At 44.2% G+C, this 18,561-nt stretch overlaps 1 pseudogene; it reads left to right on the top strand.

Annotated features, from left to right (window-relative positions):
- The first annotated feature begins 18,141 nt into the window (after positions 1 to 18,141).
- LOC119272531 overlaps positions 18,142 to 18,561 on the top strand; it is a 2,276-nt pseudogene continuing 1,856 nt past the window's right edge.

Here is an 18,561-nt window from a genome sequence, read left to right as displayed (position 1 = left end):
TGCTGAACATAGTTCGGCCCGGACTCTCCTGATAGGGAGACATATCTTAATGAGTTTAGTATGTCGCCGAACGGCGAGTGCTGAAAGATATCCGCGGAGGTGAACTCCATGATCGGCGCCCAGTCGGATTTGATAGGCACGGGCGCAGGCGGTTCAGAGTCCGTGGCCGGGGAAGAATCTGGTAGTTCGGCTTCACGGCTCCCATGAAGGGTAAGGTTGATATTCGGCTCGATCGCCGCTGAGAATACAGCCTCCGTGGCAGGGTCTATCCACCTGTCCATGGATGGCGCAATTGGCTATGAATTGAGGGTTGGAGCGGTTGCCGGTGCAGTCTCCTGAACATTGTCCGATGGTAGAGCTAAATCATGCTCATCATGACCGTGCGGCACACTCGGCAGGGGCTCGAATTCGTCGAAGATCAAGTCTCCGCGGATGTCGGCTGTGTAGTTTAAGCTTCCAAACCTGACCTGGTGGCCAGGGGCGTAACTCTCGATCTGCTCCAGATGGCCAAGCGAGTTGGCCCGCAGTGTGAAGCCGCCGAATACAAAGATGTCTCCGGGGAGAAAAGACTCACCCTGGACTGCATCACTATCGATGATTGAAGGAGCCATCAAGCCTAATGATGACGACATAGAGGAACTCTCAATGAAAGCACCAATGTCGGTGTCAAAACCGGCTGATCTCGAGTAGGGGGTCCCGAACTATGCGTCTAAGGCAGATGGTAATAGGAGGCAGGGGACACGATGTTTTACCCAGGTTGGGGCCCTCTTGATGGAGGTAAAACCCTACGTCCTGCTTGGTTATTCTTGATAATATGAGTAGTACAAGAGTTGATCTACCACGAGATCGGAGAGGCTAAACCCTAGAAGCTAGCCTATGGTATGATTGTATGTTGTCCTACGGACTAAAACCCTCCGGTTTATATAGACACCGGAGGAGGCTAGGGTTACACAAGGTCGGTTACAAAGGAGGAGATATACATATCAGTATTGCCTAGCTTGCCTTCCATGCCAAGGAGAGTCCCATCCGGACACGGGACGAAGTCTTCAATCTCGTATCTTCATAGTCCAACAGTCCGGCCAAAGGATATAGTCCGGGTGCCCGGAGACCCCCTAATCCAGGACTCCCTCATTAACCATCTTTGATTCAATGAGCTAGTCAAGTAGAGGCATACTAGTGACACTCTGTTTATCTATGTATTCACACATGTACTAAGTTTCCGGTTAATACAATTCTAGCATGAATAATAAACATTTATCATGATATAAGGAAATAAATGATAACTTTATTATTGCCTCTAGGGCATATTTCCTTCAGTCTCCCACTTGCACTAGAGTCAATAATCTAGTTCACATCTTTATGTGATTAGTTCACATCTCCATGTGACTAATACCCAAAGGGTTTACTAGAGTTAATAATCTAGTTCACATCGCTATGTGATTAACACCCAAAGAGTGATCATGTTTTGCTTGTGAGAGAAGTTTAGTCTAGGGGTCTGCAACATTCAGATCTGTATGTATTTTGCAAATTTCTATGTCTACAATGCTCTGCACAGAGGTACTCTAGCTAATTGCTCCCACTTTCAATATGTATCCAGATCGAGACTTAGAGTCATCTAGATCGATGTAAAAAGCTTGCATTGACGTAACTCTTTACGACGAACTCTTTTATCACCTCCATAACCGAGAAATATTTCCTTAATCCTCTAAAGATAATTTTGACCGCTGTCCAGTGATCTACTCCTAGATCACTATTGTACTCCCTTGCCAGAATCATGCTAAGGTATACAATAGGACTGGTAAACGGTATAGCATACTTTATAGAACCTATGACTGAGGCATAGGGAATGACTTTTCATTCTCTTTCTATCTTCTACAGTGGTCGGGCATTGAGTCTTACTCAACTTCACACCTTGTAACACAGGCAAGAACCCTTTCTTAGCTTGATCCATTTTGAACTTATTCAAAACTTTATCAAGGTATGTGCTTTGTGAAAGTCCAATTAAGCATCTTGATCTATCTCTATAGATCTTGATGCCCAATATATAAGCTGCTTCAGCGAGGTCTTTCATTGAAAAACTCTTATTCAAATATCCTTTTATGCTATCCAGAAATTATATATCATTTCCAATCAACAATATGTCATCCACATATAATATTAGAAATGCTACAGAGCTCCCACTCACTTTCTTGTAAATACAGGCTTCTCCAAAAGTCTGCATAAAACCATATGCTTTGATCACACTATCAAAATGTTTATTCCAACTCCGAGAGGCTTGCACCAGTCCATAAATGGATCGCTGGAGCTTGCACACTTTGTTAGCACCCTTTGGATCGATAAAACCTTCAGGTTGCATCATATACAACTCTTCTTCCAGAAATCCATTCAGGAATGCAGTCTTCACATCCATTTGCCAAAATTTCATAATCATAAAATGCGGCAATTGCTAACATGATTCGGACGGACTTAAGCATCGCTACGGGTGAGAAGGTCTCATCATAGTCAACTCCTTGAACTTGTCGAAAACCTTTCGCAACAAGTCGAGCTTTGTAGACAGTAACGCTACCGTCAGCGTCAGTCTTCTTCTTGAAGATCCATTTATTCTCGATGTCTTGTAGATCATCGGGCAAGTCAACCAAAGTCCACACTTTGTTCTCATACATGGATCCCATCTCAGATTTCATGGCCTCAAGCCATTTTGCGAAATCTGGGCTCATCATCACTTCCTCTTAGTTCGTAGGTTCGTCATTGTCAAGTAACATGACCTCCAGAACAGGATTACTGTACCACTCTGGTGTGTATCTTACTCTGGTTGACCTACGAGGTTCGGTAGTAACTTGATCTGAAGTTTCATGATCATCATCATTGGCTTCCTCACTAATTGGTGTAGGTGTCACAGGAACCGGTTTCTGTGATGGACTACTTTCCAATAAGGGAGCAGGTACAGTTACCTCATCAAGTTCTACTTTCCTCCCACTCACTTCTTTCGAGAGAAACTCCCTCTCTAAAAAGGATCCACTCTTAGCAACAAAGATATTGCCTTTCGGCTCTGTGATAGAAGGTGTACCCAACAGTTTCTTTTGGGTATCCTATGAAGACACACTTTTCCGATTTAGGTTTGTGCTTATCAGGCTGAAACTTTTTCAGATAAGCATCACAACCCCAAACTTTAAGAAACGGCAGCTTAGGTTAGCCAAACCATAGTTCATACGGTGTCGTCTCAACGGATTAGACGGTGCCCTATGATGTGAATGCAGCTGTCTCTAATGCATAAGCCTAAAACAATAGTGGCAAATCGGTAAGAGACATCATAGATTGCACTATATCCAATAAAGTAGGGTTATGATGTTCGGACACACCATTATGCTGTCGTGTTCCAGGTGGCATGAATTCGTGAAACTATTTCACATTGTTTTAGTTGAAGACCAAACTCGTAACTCAAATATTCGTCTCCGTGATCAGATCGTAGAAACTTTATTTTCTTGTTATGATGATTTTCCACTTCACTCTGAAATTCTTTGAACTTTTCAAATGTTTCAGACTTATGTTTCATCAAGAATATATACCCATATCTTACTCAAATCATCTGTGAAGGTCAGAAAATAACGATACCTGCCGTGAACCTCAACACTCATCGGATTGCATACATCAGTATGTATTATTTCCCAACAAGTCTGTTGCTCGCTCCATTGTTTTGGGAGAACGGAGTCTTAGTCATCTTGCCCATGAGGCATGGTTCGCAAGCATCAACTGATTCATAATCAAGTGATTCCAAAAGCCCATCAACATGGATTTTCTTCATGCGCTTTACACCAATATGATCTAAATGGCAGTGCCACAAATAAGTTGCACTATCATTATTAACTTTGCATCTTTTGGCTTCAATATTATGAATATGTGTATCACTACGATCGAGATTCAATAAACCATTTATATTGAGTGTATGACCATAGAAGGTTTTATTCATGTAAATAGAACAACAATTATTCTTTGACTTAAATGAATAACCGCATTGCAATAAACATGATCCAATCATATTCATGCTCAACGCAAACACCAAATAACATTTATTTTAGGTTCAACACTAATCCCGGAAGTATAGGGAGTGATGATGATCATATCAATCTTGGAACCACTTCCAACACACATCGTCACTTCACCCTTAACTAGTCTCTGTTCATTTTGCAACTCCCATTTCGAGTTACTACTCTTTAGCAACTGAACCAGTATCAAATACCGAGGGGTTGCTATAAACACTAGTAAATTACACATCAATAACATGTATATCCAATATACCTTTGTTTAGTATGCCATACTTCTTATCCGCCAAGTATCTAGGGCAGTTCCACTTCCAGTGACCATTTCCTTTGCAATAGAAGCACTCAGTTTCAGGCTTGGGTCTAGCTTTGGGCTTTTTCATGGGAGTGGCAACTTGCTTGCCATTCTTCTTGAAGTTCCCTTTCTTTCCCTTGCCCTTTTACTTGAAACTAGTGGTTTTGTCAACCATCAACATTTGATACTTTTCTTGATTTCTACCACTACTAGGGAAAACCCTATACACAGAATCTTAGCAGCAGCACGGCTCAAAAAGGAGCGCTGCTGCTAATTAGCAGTAGCGCAGGTGTGGAAAACCCACTATTGACAAGTGCTTAGCAGTAGCGCGCCCGGCGTAACCCGCACTGCTACAAATATCGACCGACAGTGCCCACCCAACTCCATTTAGCAGCAGCGCGGTGCCGCGAGCCGTGCTACTGCTATAGTTGTAGCAGTAGCGCAGTTTTTCTGAGGTCGCTGCTGCTAATTTTGAAATCGGGCACACTTTTGGTCCCGGTTAGCAGTAGCACTTGTACCGAAAGCGCGCTGCTGCTACTTTCTTAGCAGCAGCGCGTTTTAAGTACCGCGCTACTGCTAATCCGCACCCACCATCTTTTCCCCACCCGTCCTCCCCCTCCCCCTCCTCTCCCTTTCCCCTACGTGCGGAGGCCCAAATCCAAACCCACACTCTTCTGATTCCCCTTCTCCTCCCACTCGCCATTCCTTCCTCGCCCAGCACCACTGCCGGCCTCGCACCTCGGCGCCACTCACAAATCCGGCGACCTCCTCTCGCAGACCCCTCCCTTCCCCTTCCATCCTCCTTCTCCGTTGTTGGAAGGAGAGGAAAACCAGCAGAGCGTCGTCCACATGGCGGCGGCCAGATCCACCATGGACACAACCACTTGCACCTCCTCGCCGGGTCAAGGGTCCCACGACAAGCAGCAGCAAGTCACCGAGCTTCATCTAGGGTTTCGGGCATCGACACCAACTCCGGCGGCCACCGGTGAGTTCCTCCTCCTACTGCTCTCTATCTCTCTATTCCCTTTCTAATAATTTTCTCTTCTTTTGTAGCAGCAGTAGACGAGAGCTGCGGGCACAAGTTGGGTGGGGAAGCACCATCACCACGAACAACTTCATCCCCTCCAGGACCAGTAGCATCCATGAATGGAGAGGACGATGATGCCGAGCAGACGCAGCCGCCATTGATGCAATTAATTTCTTTAATTCTGAATTAGTTAGTAGTAGCGCGAGGCTCTGACTCGCGCTACAACTAAGTAGTAGCAGCGCGGGTGGCAACCGCGCTACTACTACTAGAAGTAGCAGTAGCGCGGGTACCACCCGCGCTACTGCTAAAAGTTAGCTGTAGCGCCCTAGTAGTAGCGCAGCCCCCCACGCTACTACTAGCAATTATCCCGCGCTACTACTAGGGTTTTCCCTAGTAGTATACCTTCGTCGATTTCAGCATCACGAAGAGCTCGAGAATCGTTTTCGTCATCCCTTGCATATTATAGTTCATCACGAAGTTCCAGTAACTTGGTGATAGTGACTAGAAAATTCTGTGAATCACCTTTTTATCTGGAAGATTAACTCCCACTTGATTCAAGCGATTGTAGTACTCAGAAAATCTGAGCACATGCTCACTAGTTGAGCTATTCTTCTCCATCTTGTAGGCAAAGTACTGCTAGAGGTCTTCTACCTCTCGACACGGGCATGAGTATGAAATACCAATTTCAACCCTTAGAACATCTTATATGCTCTGTGGCATTCAAAACATTTTTGAAGTCCCGGTTCTAGGCCGTAAAGCATGGTGCACTAAACTATCAAGTAGTCATCATACCAAGCTTTATCAAACGTTCATAACATCTATATCTGCTCCTGTAATAGGTCCGTCACCTAGCGGTGCATCAGGGACATAATTCTCGGTGCAGCAATGAGGATAATCCTCAGATCACGGACCTAGTTCGCATCATTGCTACTATCATCTTTCAATATAGTTTTCTCTAGGAACATATCATAAATAAAACGAGGAAGCTATACGTGAGCAATTGATCTACAACATAGATATGCAAATAATATCAGGACTAAGTTCATGATAAATTTAAAGTTCAATTAATCATATTACTTAAGAACTCCCACTTAGATAGACATCCCTCTAGTCATCTAAATGATCACATGATCCAAATCAACTAAACCATGTCCGATCATCACGTGAGATGGAGTAGTTTTCAATGGTGAACATCACTATGTTGATCATATATACTATATGATTCACGCTCGAACTTTCGGTCTCCAGTGTTCCGAGGCCATATCTGCATATGCTAGGCTCATCAAGTTTAACCCGAGTATTTCTGCGTGTGCAAAACTGGTTTGCACCCACTGTATGTGAATGAAGAGCTTATCACACCCGATCATCACGTGGTGCCTAGGCACGACGAACTTTGGCAACGGTGCATACTCAGGGAGAACACTTGTACCTTGAAATTTACTGAGAGATCATCTTATAATGCTACTGTCAATCAAGCAGAATAAGATGCATAAAGGATAAACATCACATGCAATCAATATAAGTGATATGATATGGCCATCATCATCTTGTGCCTTTGATCTCCATCTCCAAAGAATCGTCATGATCACCATTGTCACCGGCGTGACACCTTGATCTCCATCGTAGCATCGTTGTCGTATCGCCAAATATTGCTTCTACGACTATCACTACCGTTTAGTGATAAAGTAAAGCAATTACAGGGCCATTGCATTGCATACAATAAAGCGACAACCATATGGCTCCTGACAGTTGTTGATAACTCCGTTACAAAACATGATAATCTCATACAATAAAATATAGCATCATGACTTGACCATATCACATCACAACATGCCTGCAAAAACAAGTTAGACATCCTCTACTTTATTGTTGCAAGTTTTACGTGGCTACTATGGGCTGAGAAAGAACCGTTCTTACCTACGCATCAAAACCACAACAATATTTCGTCAAGTTAGTGATGTTTTAACCTTCAACAAGGACCAGGCGTAGTCACACTCGGTTCAACTAAAGTTGGAGAAACTGACACCCGCCAGCCACCTGTGTGCAAAGCACGTCGGTAGAACCAGTCTCGCGTAAGGGTACGCGTAATGTCGGTCCGGGCCGCTTCATCCAACAATACCGCCGAACCAAAGTATGACATGCTGGTAAGCAGTATGACTTGTATCACCCACAACTCACTTGTGTTCTACTCGTGCATATAACATCTACGCATAAACCTGGCTCTGATACCACTGTTGGGGAACGTAGTAATATCAAAAAAATTCCTACGCACACACAACATCATGGTGATGCATAGCAACGAGAGGGGAGAGTATCGTCTATGTACCCTCATAGAACGTAAGCGGAAGCATTATGAGAACGCGGTTGATGTAGTCGTACGTCTTCACGATCCGACCGATCCAAGTACCGAACGTATGGCACCTCTGAGTTCAGCACACGTTCAGCTCGGTGATGTCCCACGTACTCCGATCCAGCAGAGCTTCGAGGGAGAGTTCCGTCAGCACGACGGCGTGATGATGGTGATGATGATGCTACCGACGCAGGGCTTCGCCTAAGCACCACTATGATATGACCGAGGTGGATTATGGTGGAGGGGGGCACCGCACACGGCTAAAAGATCAACTGATCAACTTGTGTGTCTATGAGGTGCCCCCTGGCCATGTATATAAAGGAGTGGAGGAGGGGGAGGGTCGGCCCTCCTATGGCGCGCCCTGGGGAGTCCTACTCCCACCGGGAGTAGGATTCCCCCCTTCCATGTAGTAGGAGTAGGAGAGAAGGAAAGGGAAAAGAGAAGAGAAGGAAGGAGGGGGCGCCACCCCTCCCCCTAGTCAAATTCGTACTAGGCCTTGGGGGGATGTGCAGCCTCCTCTCTCTGTTTCCCCTAAAGCCCAATAAGACCCATATACTCCCGGGCGAATTCCCGTAACTCTCTGGTACTCCGAAAAATACCCGAATCACTCGGAACCTTTCCAATGTCCGAATATAGTCGTCCAATATATCGATCTTTATGTCTCGACCATTTTGAGACTCCTTGTCATGTCCCCGATCTCATCCGGAACTCCGAACTACCTTCGGTACATCAAAACACATAAACTCATAATACCGATCGTCACCGAACGTTAAGTGTGCGGACCCTACGGGTTTGAGAACTATGTAGACATGAGCGAGACTCATCTCCGATCAATAACCAATAGCGGAACCTGGATGCTCATATTGGTTCCTACATATTCTACAAAGATATTTATCGATTAAACCGCATAACAACATACGTTGTTCCCTTTGTCATCGGTATGCTACTTGCCCGATATTCGATCGTCGGTATCACAATACCTAGTTCAATCTTGTTACTGGCAAGTCTCTTTACTCGTTATGTAATACATCATCCCGCAACTAACTCGTTAGTTGCATTGCTTGCAAGGCTTATAGTGATGTGCATTACCAAGAGGGCCCAGAGATACCTCTCCGACAATCGGAGTGACAAATCCTAATCTTGATCCATGCCAACTCAACAAACACCATTGGAGACACCTATAGAGCACATTTATAATCACCCAGTTACGTTGTGACGTTTGGTAGCACACAAAGTGTTCCTCTGGTATTCGGGACTTGCATGATCTGATAGTCATTGGAACATGTATAGTTATGGAGAAAGCAATAGCAACAAACTAAACGATCATCGTGCTAAGCTAACGGATGGGTCAAGTCAATCATATCATTCTCTAATGATGTGATCTCGTTAATCAAATGAAAACTCATGTCTATGTCTAGGAAACTTAACCATCTTTGATTCAACGAGCTAGTCAAGTAGAGGCATACTAGCGACACTCTGTTTATCTATGTATTCACACATGTACTAAGTTTCCGGTTAATACAATTCTAGCATGAATAATAAACATTTATCATGATATAAGGAAATAAATGATAACTTTATTATTGCCTCTAGGGCATATTTCCTTCACTTAAGTAATATGATTAATTGCTTTAATTTATCATGAACTTAGTCCTGATATTTTTTGCATTTTTATGTTGTAGATCAATAGCTCGCGTATAGCTCCCCTGTTTTATTTTTAATATGTTCCTAGAGAAAACTAAGTTGAAAGCTGATAGTAGGAATGATGCAGACTAGGTCCGTGATCTGAGGATTATCCTCATTGCTGCACAGAAGAATTATGTCCTTGATGCACCGCTAGGTGACGAATCTATTGCAGGAGCAGATGCAGATGTTATGAACGTTTGGCAAGCTCGATGTGATGACTACTTGATAGTTTAGGGCACCATGCTTTACGGCTTAAAACCGGGACTTCAAAAACGTTTTGAACGCCATAGAGCATATGAGATGTTCCAAGAGTTGAAATTAGTATTTGAGACTCATGCTTGTGTCGAGAGGCATGAGACCTCTGACAGTACTTTGCCTACAAGATGGAGGAGAATAGCTCAACAAGTGAGCATGTGCTCAGATTGTCTGGGTACTACAATTGCTTGAATCAAGTGGGAGTTAATCTTCCAGATAAGATAGTGATTGACAAAGTTCTCTAGTCACTATCACCAAGTTCCTAGAATTTCGTGATGAACTATAATATGCAAGGGATGAACAAGACAGTTCCTGAGATCTTCACAATGCTAAAGGCTGCAGAGGTAGAAATCAGGAAAGAGCATCAAGTGTTGATGGTTAACAGGACCACTAGTTTCAAGAAATAGGGCAAAGGGAAGAAAGGGGAGCTTCAAGAAGAATAGCAAGCAAGTTGCTGCTCCCGGGAAGAAGCCCAAGTCTGGACCTAAGCCTGAAACTGAGTGCTTCTACTACAAAGGAAATGGTCACTGGAAGCGAAATTGCCCCAAACATTTGGCGGATAAGAAGGATGGCAAAGTGAACAAAGGTATATTTGATATACAGATTATTGATGTGTACTTTACTAGTGTTCATAGTAACCACTAGGTATTTGATACCGGTTCGGTTGCTAAGATTAGTAACTCGAAACAGGAGTTACAACATGAACAGAGACTAGTTGAGGGCAAAGTGACGATGTGTGTTGGAAGAAGTTCCAAGGTTGAGAAGATCACCATCGCATACTCCCTCTACCTTCAGGATTAGTGTTGAACCTAAATAAATGTTATTTGGTGTTTGCATTGAGCATGAATATGATTGGATCATGTTTATTGCAATACGGTTATTCATTTAAGTCAGAGTTGTTCTGTTTACATGAATAATACCTTCTATGGTCATACACCCAATATAAATGGTCTATTGAATCTCGATCGTAGTGATACACATATTCATAATATTGAAGCTAAAAGATGCAAAGTTAATAATGATAGTGCAACTTATTTGTCGCACTGTCGTTTGGGTCATATTGGTGTAAAGCGCATGAAGAAACTCCATGTTGATGGGCTTTTGGAATCACTTGATTATGAATCACTTGATACTTGCGAACCATGCCTCATGGGCAAGATGACTAAAACTCCATTCTTCAGAACAATGGAGCGAGCCACCGAGTTATTGGAAATAATACATACTGATGTATGCGGTCCGATGAGTGTTCAGGCTCGGGACGTGTATCGTTATTTTCTGACATTCATAGATGATTTGAGCAGATATGGGTATATCTACTTAACGAAACATAAGTCTGAAACATTTGAAAAGTTCAAAGAATTTCAGAGTGAAGTGGAAAATCATCATCACAAGAAAATAAAGTTTCTACGACCTGATCACGGAGGCGAATATTTGAGTTACGAGTCTGGTCTTCATTTGAAACAATGTGGAATAGTTTCGCAACTCACGCCACCTGGAACACCATAGTGTAATGGTGTGTCCGAACGTCGTAACCATAATTTATTAGATATGGTGCGATCTATGATGTCTCTTACCGATTTACCACTATCGTTTTGGGGATATGAATTAGAGACAACTGCATTCACGTTTAATAGGGCACCGTCTAAATCCGTTGAGACAACAACGTATGAACTATGGTTTGGCAAGAAACCAAAGCTATCGTTTCTTAAAGTCTGGGGTTGCGATGCTTATGTGAAAAAGTTTCAGCCTGATAAGCTCAAACCCAAATCGGAGAAGTGCGTCTTCATACGATACCCAAAAGAAACTGTTGGGTATACCTTCTATCACAGATCCGAAGGCAAGACCTTTTTTGCTAAGAATGGATCCTTTCTAAAGAAGGAGTTTCTCTTGAAAGAATTGTACCTTCTCCGGAATTAGAAAGTAGTTCATCACAGAAATCAGTTCCAGTTATGCCTACACCAGTTAGTGAGGAAGTTAATGATGATGATCATGAAACTTTAGATCAAGTTACTACCGAACCTCGTAGGTCAATTAGAGTATGTTCCGCACCAGAGTGGTATGGTAATCCTGTTCTGGAAGTCATGTTACTAGACCATGACGAACCTACGAACTATGAGGAAGCGATGATGAGCCCAGATTCCGCGAAATGGCTTGAGGCCATGAAATTTGAGATGGGATACATGTATGAGAACAAAGTGTGGACTTCAGTTGACTTGCCTGATGATCGGCGAGCCATAGATAATAAATGGATCATCAAGAGAAAGATGGACGCTGATGGTAGTGTTACTATCTACAAAGCTCGACTTGTCGCAAAAGGTTTTCGACAAGTTCAAGGTGTTGACTACGATGAGATTTTCTCAAGTCTGTCCGAATCATGTTAGCAATTGCCGCATTTTATGATTATGAAATTTCGCAAATGGATGTCAAAACTGCATTCCTTAATGGATTTCTTAAAGAAGAGTTGTATATGATGCAACCATAAGGTTTTGTCGATCCTAAAGGTGCTAACAAAGTGCGCAAGCTCCAGTGATCCATTTATGGACTAGTGCAAGCCTCTCGGACTTGGAATACACGCTTTGATAGTGTGATCATAGCATATGGTTTTATACAGACTTTTGGAGAAGCATGTATTTATAAGAAAGTGAGTGGGAGCACTATAGCCTTTCTGATAAGTATATGTGAATGACAGATTGTTGATCGGAAATGATGTAGAATTTTCCGGAAAGCATAAAAGGAGTGTTTGAAAGGAGTTTTTCAAAGAAAGACCTCGGTGAAGCTGCTTACATATTGAGCATCAAGATCTATAGAGATAGATCAAGATGCTTGATAAGATTTTTCAATGAGAACATACCTTGACAAGATTTTGAAATAGTTCAAAATGGAACAGTCAAAGAAGGAGTTCTTGCCTGTGTTGCGAGGTGTGAAGTTGAGTAAGACTCGAAACCCGACCACGGCAGAATATAGAAAGAGAATGAAAGTCAGTCCCTATGCCTCGGTCATAGATTCTATAAAGTATGACATGATGTATACCAGACCTATTGTGTACCTTGCCATGAGTTTTGCAAAGGGGTACAATAGTGATCCAGGAGTAGATCACTGGACAGCGGTCAAAATTATCCTTAGAGGACTAAGGAAATATTTCTCGATTATGGAGGTGATAAAGAGTTCATCGTAAAGAGTTATGTTGATGCAAGCTTTAACACCAATCTGGATGACTCTGAGTCTCAATCTGGATACATATTGAAAGTGGGAGCAATTAGCTAGAGTAGCTCCATGCAGAGCATTGTAGACATAGAAATTTGCAAAATACATACGAATCTGAATGTGGCAGGCCCGTTGACTAAACTTTTCTCACAAGCAAAACATGATCACACCTTAGTACTCTTTGGATGTTAATCACATGGCGGTGTGAACTAGATTATTGACTCTAGTAAATCCTTTGTGTATTGGTCACATGGAGATGTGAACTATGGGTGTTAATCACATGGTGATGTGAACTATTGGTGTTAAATCACATGGCGATGTGAACTAGATTATTGACTCTAGTGCAAGTGGGAGACTGAAGGAAATATGCCCTAGAGGCAATAATAAAGTTGTTATTTTATATTTCCTTATATCATGATAAACGTTTATTATTCATGCTAGAGTTGTATTAACCGGAAACTTGATACATGTGTGGATACATAGACAAAACACCATGTCCCTAGTAAGCATCTATTAGACTAGCTCGTTAATCAAAGATGGTTAAGTTTCCTAACCATGGACATGAGTTTTCATTTGATAACGGGATCACATCATTAGGAGAATGATGTGATGGACAAGACCCATTCATTAGCTTAGCATAATGTAATGATCGTTAAGTTTTATTGCTATTGCTTTCTCAATGACGTATACATATTCCTTTGACTATGAGATTATGCAACTCCCGAATACCGGAGGAACACCTTGTGTGTTATCAAACGTCACAACATAACTGGGTGATTATAAAGATGCTCTATTGGTGTCTCCGAAGGTGTTTGTTGGGTTGTCATAGATCGGGATTAGAATTTGTCACTCCGAGTATCGGAGAGGTATCTCTGGGCCCTCTCGGTAATGCAGATCATGATAAGCCTTGCAAGCAATGTGACTAATGAGTTAGTTACGGGATGATGCATTACTGAACGAGTAAAGAGACTTGCCGGTAATGAGATTGAACTAGGTATGATGATACCGACGATTGAATCTCCGGCAAGTAACATACGATGGCAAAGGAATAACGTATGTTGTTATTGTGGTTTGACCGATAAAGATCTTCATAGAATATGTGGGAACCAATATGAGCATCCAGGTTCCGCTGTTGGTTATTGACCGGAGAGGTGTCTCGGTCATGTCTACATAGTTCTCGAACCCGTAGGGTCCGCACACTTAACGTTCGATGATGATTTTGTAGTATATGAGTTATGTGATTTGGTGACCGAATGTTCTTAGGAGTCTCGGATGAGATCAGGGACATGACGAGGAGTCTCGAAATGGTCGAGAGGTAAAGATTCATATATAGGACGATGATATTCGGACACCGGAAGTGTTCTGAGGGTACCGGGTACATATCGGGTCACTGGAAGGGGTTCCAGGCATCCCCCCGGCAACTACATGGGCCTAATGGGCCAAGAAGGGGACATACCAGCCCCTAGGGGGCTGGTGCGCCCCATATAGGCCAAAATAAGGGGGAGGAAAGAGGAGAAGAGGAAAAGGAAGGGATTTGGCTTCCCCCTTCCTTCTCTCCTCCCTCCTCCTTCCTTCCCCCTTCGGATGAATATGGAAGGGGGGAGACCGAATTGGGAGGCACCCAAGTAGGATTCCTCCTACTTGGGGCGCCCTCTTGGCTGCCTCTCCTCCCCTCCAACCTATATATATATGAGGGGGCACCGCTAGAAGACACAACAATTGTTCCAAGCCGTGTGCGGCGTCTCTATCCACAGTTTGCTCCTCCGGTTATAGCGTCGTAGTGCTTAGGCGAAGCCCTGCGCGGATCACATCACCATCACCATCATCACGTCGTCGTGCTGACGAAACTCTGTCTCAACCCTTTGCTGGATCAAGAGTTCGAGGGACGTCATCGAGCCGAACGTGTGCAGAACTCGGAGGTGTCGTACGTTCGGTACTTGATCGGTTGGATCGCGAAGACGTTCGACTACATCAACCGTGTTAACCTAACGCTTCCACTTTCGGTCTACGAGGGTACGTGGACACATTCTCCCCTTCTCGTTGTTGTGCATCTCCTAGATAGATCTTGCGTGATCGTAGGAATTTTTTTTTGAAATTGCATGCTACGTTCCCCAACATAGCATTGTTGAGAGATTGCACTAGTGAAAGTACGGGCCCTAGGCCTTGTTTTCAAGCATTGCAATACCGTTTTTGTGCCCGTTTACTATTTGCTACCTTGCTGTTTTTATTTATTCAGATTATAAAAATACATTTCTATCATCCATATTACACTTTTATCATCATCTCTTCGCCGAACTAGTGCACCTATACAGTTTGCCATTTGTATTGGGTCTGTTGGGGACACAAGAGATTTCTTGTATTTGGTTGCAGGTTCGTTTGAGAGAGACCATCTTCATCCTACACCTCTCACGGATTGATAAACCTTAGGTCGTCCACTTGAAGGAAAATTGCTACTATCCTAGAAACAATGCGCTTGGAGGCCCAACACATGTCTACAAGAATAAAGTTGCATAGTAGACACCATCCGCTGACAGTGACCGGATGTGTCCATGGATAGTGACTGGTCACACCTTAAGCCACTCTACATCCCAGTCTCCCATATTTCAATCCCTAAATTCATGCAAAGCATGCAAAAGAAATCCTACGTACTACATATTACGTACTACCTTAACTAATCTTCGTCGTCGGAGATGTCCACAACGTTGGTGCCGGACGCGTAGGAGGGCTCCGGTTCATCCTCCTCCTGCTCAACCTCATCCATGTAGGCGAGCATCTCCGCCTCCTCCACGGCCTCCACCTCCTGCCGGCGATGGCGTCTGGCCTTCACAGCTGACTTCGAGCGAAGGGTATCGAGAATGGCCTACTGCTCCGCTTGCAGATCCGCGTCGCCAGCGTACCCCACGTACTCCTCCTCCTACCCAGCCTCCTCCTTTGGATCCAACTCCTCCTCCGGATCCACTACATCTGGAGGTAGCCCCATGATGATCCGGGCTTCGTGCCTTGCCGGGATTTGCTTAAGGAGCTCGAGTCGGTGCTCCGCGCTAAAAATGGGTGGCTCCTCACCCGACGGCATGGGGCATGGCTACTAGGCGGATGGGGAGAGAAAAGTGGCGGCGACGGCGGACAGGCGGAGGAAAATGTGGATGGTAGGCACTACGCGGCCCGCCGGAGCAGCGCCACGTGGCGACATCGGTCCGACGGAGGAGGCGAGCTTCGAACCACCGGGCTTCGAACGTTTTCGCGTGGGACCCCGTCGTCAGTCCGACGTGGTGGGCACGCCCAGACGCCCTCATATCCGCCTCATATTTGGGTTGATACGAGGGGTGTCGGTCAGCCCGGGCGTTTGAGGCCCGCTTGAGGCGCCCGTCTGAGAGAGCAACTAGTTAACGAGTGCTCCTTCGGAAGCCTCGCAACGATCAGTGGCACTTGGCGCGCTCTTAGCCATTCGCCACGTGTCGTGCTTTGGACGCTCCCTCCAGATTTTATTTTTTTATTTTTCCGCACGCGTTTTTGGCTTTTTAAACGGGTTTTCGACGTTTTGGTTTTCCACCGGTCTTCCTTAACTTTTCGATAAAAAAATTTGGGGAATTTTTTTGTGCGAAAATACGTGTTTTTTTTCCTTTCGCGAGAGTCACGGTTTTGCTTTCGCGAGAGCACGGCCGTGTCTCTTGGAAACGAAAAAACGTGTTTTCTGTGTTTTTTCCTTCACGAGTCACGGTTTTGCTTCTGCGAGAGGCACGTGTGTGCTTTCACGAGAGTCATGGCCGTGCCTCTCGGAAACGGGAAAAACAATTTTTTTGTTTTTTTCCTTTCGCGAGAGTCACGGTTTTGCTTCCGCGAGAGGCACGGTTGTGCTTTAGCGAGAGTCACGGCCATGCCTCTCGGAAATGGAAAAAACACGTTTTCTGTTTTTTTTCGCGAGAGTCACGGTTTTGCTTCCGCGAGAGGCATGGTTATGCTTTCACGAGAGTCACGGTCGTGCCTCTCGAAAACGAAAAAAATGTGTTTTCTCTTTTTATTTTCTCGTGAGAGTCATGGTTTTACTTCCGCAAGAGGCACGGTTGTGCTTTCGCGAGAGACACGGCTGTGCCTCCTCGGAAACGAAAAAAACGCGTTTTTTTCTTTTTTTTTCCTTCCGCGAGAGTCACGGTTTTGCTTCCGCGAGAGGCACGGTTGTGATTTTGTGAGAGGGAAAAAACCCGTGCTCCCGATTTGATTTTTTCGTCCGGTTTTTTCGTGAAAAAAATTCGTCAAAACCTATCAACATGGAATCTAGTTTTGAAGATCTCGACGCGAGGAATCCAATAGTGAAAGCGATTTGAAATTTGAACACATGGTTTGAGAGATAAAATGTTTTGAATAAACAGATCTAAAAAAAGGAAAACTCCTAGGTTGCGACAAGTGGCGCGTTGCATGTGTGTCACTTGTCGCAACCAAGAGAGTTGGAGTAATATTTGCAACAGGTACTTCTCAACTAGTGATTTCGTCCATGTGAGTCAGATTTTTGTGACCGGACGGGCCGACCAGACGTTTGAGACCGGTTTGGAAGGCCTGAACATGCCCTAATTAATATTTGCTTATTTTTCGTGCGGGGCTGAGATGAACCTTTTAGGCAAGTGGTAGAGTGTGGCGGTACGTTAAGACATCTCTCGTTTGTTTTTCTACCAAATATGGTGCACATTTTATCTATATCTATATTTATATCTATATCTATATTTATATTAATATAAAAAGATTCGAAGGGGCAGATTCAAATCATCTCGGCCGTTAAATCATGTTATCTAGCAGTTTAAATCGCTCCAATGTTAAGCACCAAATACGTTTAACGCTTTAATTACCCACCATTGTCATTGGTTATAAACATGTTTTGACTCAACGCTATCCCATGAAATCTGCCATGTAATTAATACAGTTTTGTTAAAATACATCTAGATGTGTCATATAATTAATATCATACCATGCTCGTGAAAAAGTAATTAATATCTTACCAAATATCAACATGCAACAGATATATCATACCTAATCTAACATGCAACTAATATCCTATCTAATATAAACGTGCATTGCACGTACATTATTACTAATATGCTTGAAGAAAACCAGACGAAACGCAAGCCAAACGTCTAGAGCAGGGATTTGTCACTGAAAGAAAAGAAATGCGGCTAGTACTAGCAGCGTAGCCGGTAGGCAATCACGGCAAGCAGGCTATATATTCCGCACTGACGGACTGGTGTGGCTTTTTCAGTTTTCACCTTTTTGGAAAAGGAGAAACGGATAAGCACCATTTGACTATCTTGCCACGCTATTCGCCCTTCCCCTCACAATGGTAAGTAACGCCTAATTTAACGACTCCTCCGCATCATTAGTGGCCTCCTCGATCGCAGGCTGAGACTCGCGCAACCTTCCCATCCCGTATTAAACTCGCCCCATCCCATCTAGGGTTTGGCCCTCCCAAAAGACCCGCGACCCCCTTAATCCCTCTCCCAACCCTTATCTGCATCCCTCCCCATGGCCACGGCGGCGGCGGCGAAGCGGAAGCCGGTGTTCGTCAAGGTCGACCAGCTCAAGCCCGTCACCCAGCGGCCACACGCTCGTCGCCAAGGTGCTCAGCTCCAAGACCGTCCTCCAGAAGGCCCGCGCCGCTGGCGGCCCCGGCCCGGCCGCCAAGCCCACCAGGATTGCCGAGTGCCTCATCGGCGACGAGACC

The sequence above is a fragment of the Triticum dicoccoides genome, chromosome 3A, assembly GCF_002162155.2.
Source record: "Triticum dicoccoides isolate Atlit2015 ecotype Zavitan chromosome 3A, WEW_v2.0, whole genome shotgun sequence".
NCBI lineage: Eukaryota > Viridiplantae > Streptophyta > Magnoliopsida > Poales > Poaceae > Triticum > Triticum dicoccoides.
Note: the sequence above shows the minus strand (reverse complement) of the source record. Positions and strands in the feature narration are given on the sequence as shown.